Source organism: Scardinius erythrophthalmus, assembly GCF_964197995.2.
Source record: "Scardinius erythrophthalmus genome assembly, chromosome: 10".
Lineage (NCBI taxonomy): Eukaryota > Metazoa > Chordata > Actinopteri > Cypriniformes > Leuciscidae > Scardinius > Scardinius erythrophthalmus.
Window position 1 is genome coordinate 28,525,893 of NC_138230.1, and position 6,000 is coordinate 28,531,892.

General features: G+C 35.3%; 1 protein-coding gene across 2 annotated transcripts in view; it reads left to right on the plus strand.

Moving 5' to 3' along the window:
* epb41a (erythrocyte membrane protein band 4.1a) overlaps nt 1-5,243 on the plus strand; it is an 84,478-nt gene extending 79,235 nt beyond the window's left edge. For both annotated transcript variants that reach the window (XM_081377528.1, XM_081377527.1), the window contains one exon: nt 2,712-5,243. The gene's annotated coding sequence lies outside the window, so the exon portion shown is untranslated. The remainder of the gene's footprint in view (nt 1-2,711) is intronic.
* Nucleotides 5,244-6,000: the final 757 nt, after the last annotated feature.

Sequence of the window (6,000 nt, forward strand, 5' to 3'; positions counted from 1 at the left end):
CATATGCCTGACAGAAAAAAAATACAGAAAAAATACAAATTCTTGATTTCTTGCTTTATATAAAGCGCAAAAACATCTTGGGTTATGTACTGTTGTGGACGCTTTGGGGACACGTCCCACGGAACCCTGGTGTCTGAAGCACGTATGAAATCACGCCAATCTTATTGAACATTGAACGTCAGTGCGTATAAAAGGTTCAAATGCTTGCAGCACAGAAAACAGCACACGATTTGTCTCGCGCTTGAATGGTTTAAAATGAATGGATCCATGCAGCTCTTAAAGGGACAGCAGCCTAATGTTCCTGCTGCCGTCTCTATAATAACACTAAGCAAACAACAAAAGACAAAGAGAACATTCACTCATTCTTGACTGAATAACTTTTGTAACTATATTTATAATGTCAATTTTATTTATAAAGTTCAGTGTTATTTTACATTACAAATCTTAAAACACGATTTATTTCAATCATATATTTGTTCAGTTGTAATTATTTGTTGCGATTGCTAATTTTTTATTTGTTCTTTTTTAAATACTGAGTGTTTACTTGTCTTTAATAATGCTTGAAATTTATATTAGTTAGGCTAGTTTTTTTTGCTGTGGTATTTTTAAACCATAGGCAAAACCTTGTGTAGGTGTTTTTAGCCAATTGATTTTTGTTCATGATATTCAGCTACAATTAAATGTTTTGCTATAAGACATGAAAAATAAATGAAAGATATCTACGTTTTTTTTGTTTTACCTTATTGGAATTGAAATTAGGAATTGATAAGAGTCGGAATCGTTCAAATTTAAACAATACACAACCCGATTCCTTACCACTATTTTTTTGTTAGCTGTTTAATAATTTGAATGGCACTCCTGCTGCCAACCTAATATGTTTGAAGAGCGACAGACGACAACAGTAGGGACTAAAGTCGCAACCAATAAGATTTGCGTGATTTCACATGTGACACCGGGTTCCGCAAGACGCGTCCCCATAGCGTCAACAACTGACACAGTGTTGAGTTCCCCTTGAAAGAGAAGAACTTTTGCCAGAAAAAGTAATTTCAGTCTGTGATTGCAAGAGAACACTCTTGAAAAAGATCACCAAACATTGTTTTAGGATATACATTCCAAATTGATGATTTCGTCCCATAACATGCTTCCCCTTTCAACGTTGCATGTACTCAATGTTTCAAGCAAAGCATTACTGCTGTACAAAAACATTATTGTGTCATCGCTCCCTCTGCAGCCTAGGTCTCTTAGCTTGATGGGTTTATGGGATGTATTTAAATCTCCCCTTCTATGGTCAATAAAGCCATACCCTCTCCAGTGCTACTTTAAACCCATTACAGCATTTCTGAGATTTTTGTCTTCCAAAAACAGTGATAAAATTGCAGAACACTGCAAACTTACCACAACAAACAAACCAAAAATTCCCTTAACAAGATGGTAACGATGGAAACCCTCCACAGCACACCTCATACAAACAGAAAGCAGTCCTTAGGATCTCAGAGAATTAGACACAGACTGGTAAACTGTATGATTTACAGTTAGCATTAACTGCGCTCTAATAAAAACCTCAGTCCCGGACAGCACTGTTATACTGCCGTATAGCAGGGTTGGTGGCATTCAGGATTTTAAATTCCAGTTCAGCTCCAGAATTTTAATTGAGGTAGCATGATGCAGAATTGTATTAGATGATATTAATATTAGAATTTATGGAATATTAGATTATACATATTATTAATTAGATGACATTAGACCTACAACATTTAATAAATGATTTATTTTATGGACTATGATGACAATGAAAACAATGTTATTTTAGTATTATTTATATACTATTAACTAATATTTTGACAGCTTTTCTTTTTATATTTTCAGTTTTCATTGAATTTTTACTTTAAGTTTATTCATTCATGTGCTATGGTCATTTTTATTAGGATTTGTAATATTTTTATTTAGCTTTAATTTATATTTCTTTTATTTTTTTGTTTTAGTAATTTTAGTACAGTAGCCAAGCCAACAAGTTCTAAGTTTCTTTAAGTTTTTCTCTGATATTTATATTTTATTTTATTTTTCAATGAATGATTTTTTACAAATAGTTTTAGTACTGATAAAGACTTACATTAGAATACCAGAATCACTGCAATATTTTCAAAATGAAGTCAAACATCTAAAAATAAAAAAAACAGAATGTTTGGATTTTTGACTACAGTCAAAACAATTAACACAACAGATCAAAAGTAAATTTAGTTTCTTAGTTTAATCCTTTTTTTGTCCATAGTTTTGAGACATACTAGAAAAACTAGTCCAAGAACTCTCAGAGTTATGTCTGTAAATGTGGGACTTTTAGTCTGTTTGTGTGAGGTATTGGGCATCTGGTGCTGTTTAACCAGCTGTCAGGGTGGTATGTATACAGTCACAGAACTCCCAGAGGATAATGGTTAATGCTGCCCTGCTAGTTTGTTCCCCAGTGCCCTGTTTTGTGCGTGCAGAGACCCAGTTCACCCCATTCGCCCCGTCAGTGTTTACTTAACTTTCTCTCAGCCAGAGAGTGCTTCAGTCTTCATATTTACCATCCACCATTATTTCTGTCAGTCAGGTCTGCATTCCCAGTTTTCGTCACTGACTCCGTGACCCATTTGGGATGTGTTTACTTTTTGCCTGACCAGAAATGTTCTTTCTCGCATGATTGTTGATCACTCTTTGATCTCACATCAACACAGGGTGAAAAAAACGGGACCAGTCAGGTTTATGAATGTGAAAAAACAACGCAAGAGCCCTCACATCCAGCCCCTCCCCATCAACCCACTGTGCCCACCAAGTCCCCCCCACGGAAAACACTTCCTGTAGCAGCACATGTCCCACCCAGCCATTGCCGTCTGTGACCGTCATATTCCAGACCCTGAACATCTGTCAGATCTCAAACGTCTTGTACTGCAAAACTGAGCATCTACAAGTACTCCTGTCCAGCGTCCAAAAGCAGAATTCAAAGCAAAGATTCATCCAATTCCTAACATCTTGGACAGATTTTTCCAAAAAAACCTGCCAGACCTCCACCTCGTTCAAGACATTCCATGATAGACTGAACCATGTTACACAATAGTTTTGTAAAACAGTGACAAAAGAGCATCTTTTTATCTGTAATTCATACAATATTTTTAGGGTGGATTCCAAAGGGATGGTTTACATAATAACAACTGGGCGGTGGGAATTTAAAGGACAATTTTCTAAAGTGTCAATTTGTATTTTTTTTTAAAACTTAATTTATTTATTTTTGCAATTGGTTGATTATACATCTGATTATGTTGTTACAGGCATTTTCTGTTGTTGTTCAGACAGGGCAAAGGAGCATCTTTTATAATGTGAAACACTTGTTAAAGGGAAAGTTCACCCAAAAAAAACACATATTTTAATTCTTTTCAACACAAAACAAGACATTTTGCAGAATATGCATGCTGCTCTTTTCCAAGTCTCAATGTTATTCCAACAACTCAATGTTGTTCCAAGCTGGTATGACTGACTTTCTTCTGTGGAACACAAAATAAGATATTTTGAGAATGTAATGTAAGTTGATAGCCACCAGAACTGTTTGATCACCAGACTTCTTTAAAATATGTTCTTTTGCGATCCATAGGAGAAAAAGTCATACAGGTTTGGGATGACATGAGGGTTAGTAAATGATGACAAAAATGTCATTTTTGAGTGAACTATACCATTAAGTTGTTTCCCCTTCTCTGTTGTTCTCTAATTTCATTTCCGTTCACATATGTAAAAGGGTTTAACATCAATATTGCCAAATGTCATTTGTTGTCATGAGTCTCGCAATTGAAACTAACGCATCAGTTTGAACATGGAAATAAGATTTACTGCAGAGGAGGGGAAGGTTTTCAATGGTTAAATTTCATTTAAATTCCTCATACAAACACCTTTTATGCTGCCCAATTCACTTTCATTGAATGGGAAAAGAGCAGCATGAACATTTTGCTAATTTCTGAATTTTGCATAAGAAAGAAAATCATACAGGTTTGGAAAAACATGATGACAGAATTTTCATTTTTGGGTAAACTTTTCTTAATTCACAACTTCATCTTGTTGTAAAGTCCCATATTTTATGTTCCTCTTAAATGTGAAGGTATTATTTTGTTCTTGGTGTAAAAATAATGTGTTAATTTTATTCAGAATGCTGGAGCAAATTCAGATGTTTTCTTGTGTTTAAAAGTTTCGTTACTTTGCATATTTGTTAAGGCTTGTATACATTTTATTTTGTTTCATTGGCAATGTCATCCTGTGTCATCATGGATTTGCGGTCCAATGAAGATAGGGTAGGGTATTATAGTGAAACTACATTCTATGATATTTCTATTTATTTTCATCAGTTTTGTTTTCTTGTTTGTGTGTGTACTTTGCATATTAGATGCCCTGCTCTCTTAAATGCAGCTTTGATGTTGTTTTTTTTTTTTTTTTTTTTTGTATTAGATCCAGAATCCCAAACACCAGCTCCTGCCAGTTTTAAAATGGGATTTGCAGGGATAACTATTCATTTTCAGTATATTTCTACTTTTCTACTAGAGGGGGCAGTATGTTCTTACCCATGAGTCTATAGCAGATCTGCAAAGCCTTCAAAATGAGCATCCACACACAACCTGAAGGGGTTTTTAGATGAATTGGAATTGATCAATTCCCAAGTCAGGAATGGAGTTAATTTGCAATTATGGTAAGAAAATGTGCCAAACATGAATCTGAAAGCGATCAGACAGATCTTACAGCGAATTAAAATGTTGCGGTCATTCATTGAGACATTAATTTGTAAAGACTGACTATTCTGGTGCAGTAATGAAATTCTAGAAAATCGAAGTGGGAATTTTGTGGATTTTATATTGTGCATCAACACTGCCGGTGGCATAAGGGCTCCTGTGGTAAAGCATACTGTCCCGCGTCAAGCTGACAAGTCCAGTATGTCCAGTTTTTAAATGTCTATTTTCAAATGTTACGCTTTTATAATAGTTCAAATAGTATCCTGTACAGAGACCAAGGTGTTGTAGTTTGTTCGGTGTGTTGTTTTCTTCATTGTGGCACTCCTTTTCTATGCTAGTCTGGGGTGAAGAAAAGAAAAGAATCATACGTTTGTCCTCAGGTTCTTTTTCTTCTCATCACACATTTGTTTTTTGTTTGTTTTTATCCATCACTGAAAAAAAAGACAAATGTACAATATAGCACCATGGACTAAATAAACTCCCAACATAGACACATTCTTCACTTGGTTTCATGAGTTTTTGTTATTCACAACCTACTTTACTGTCGCCTTGTGTGTTTCTTAATACATGTTCCAGGTCTCCTTATTATGAGTGTTTACTCGGTAGGTTATTACATTTGTAATCTTTCATTAAAATGAAACTACTTCCTTTTCAGTTGACATCAGTCTCTCTTTTTAAACTCCACGCCTCCAACCAACACCCATTTTTCACAATCCAATCAATAGATAAAAAGTCCCTTTAACACTCTGTTTCACATGGAAACATGTCATGTGACAGAAGTAAAATTGGATGTAAATGTGATCTAGATTTCATGGTAATCAAGTCTCTAATAGCTCAGACTCTAGATAAGGCAAGTATCCAGATAACCATTTTATACATCAACTCAACATAGTAACCCAGAAATCACTTCACACAGCAGAAGAACTGCTCGACATATTCCTTCTGTTACAGGCGCACACATCCATATGTAAGATGTGTGAAACAGGCCTAACACTTCAAACAAGCACTGCATTTTATTACTAGTGTTTAGCTTGATGAAAGCACTGGTGCAGTTAATGACTTTGACTGCAGTGGATTACCTCATAACCCTGGAGACAGGTGGTGTGAAGTGTGAACACGGAATGACACGACAGAATCCAGAATAAAACAAGATTCATCAGGAAGGTTATAGACAAATCTGAAAACAAATTTAGCTGGATATGACAGGATTATGCCTCGTCTTTGCCTCATACTCTTGCATCATGCACTTTACACTTCG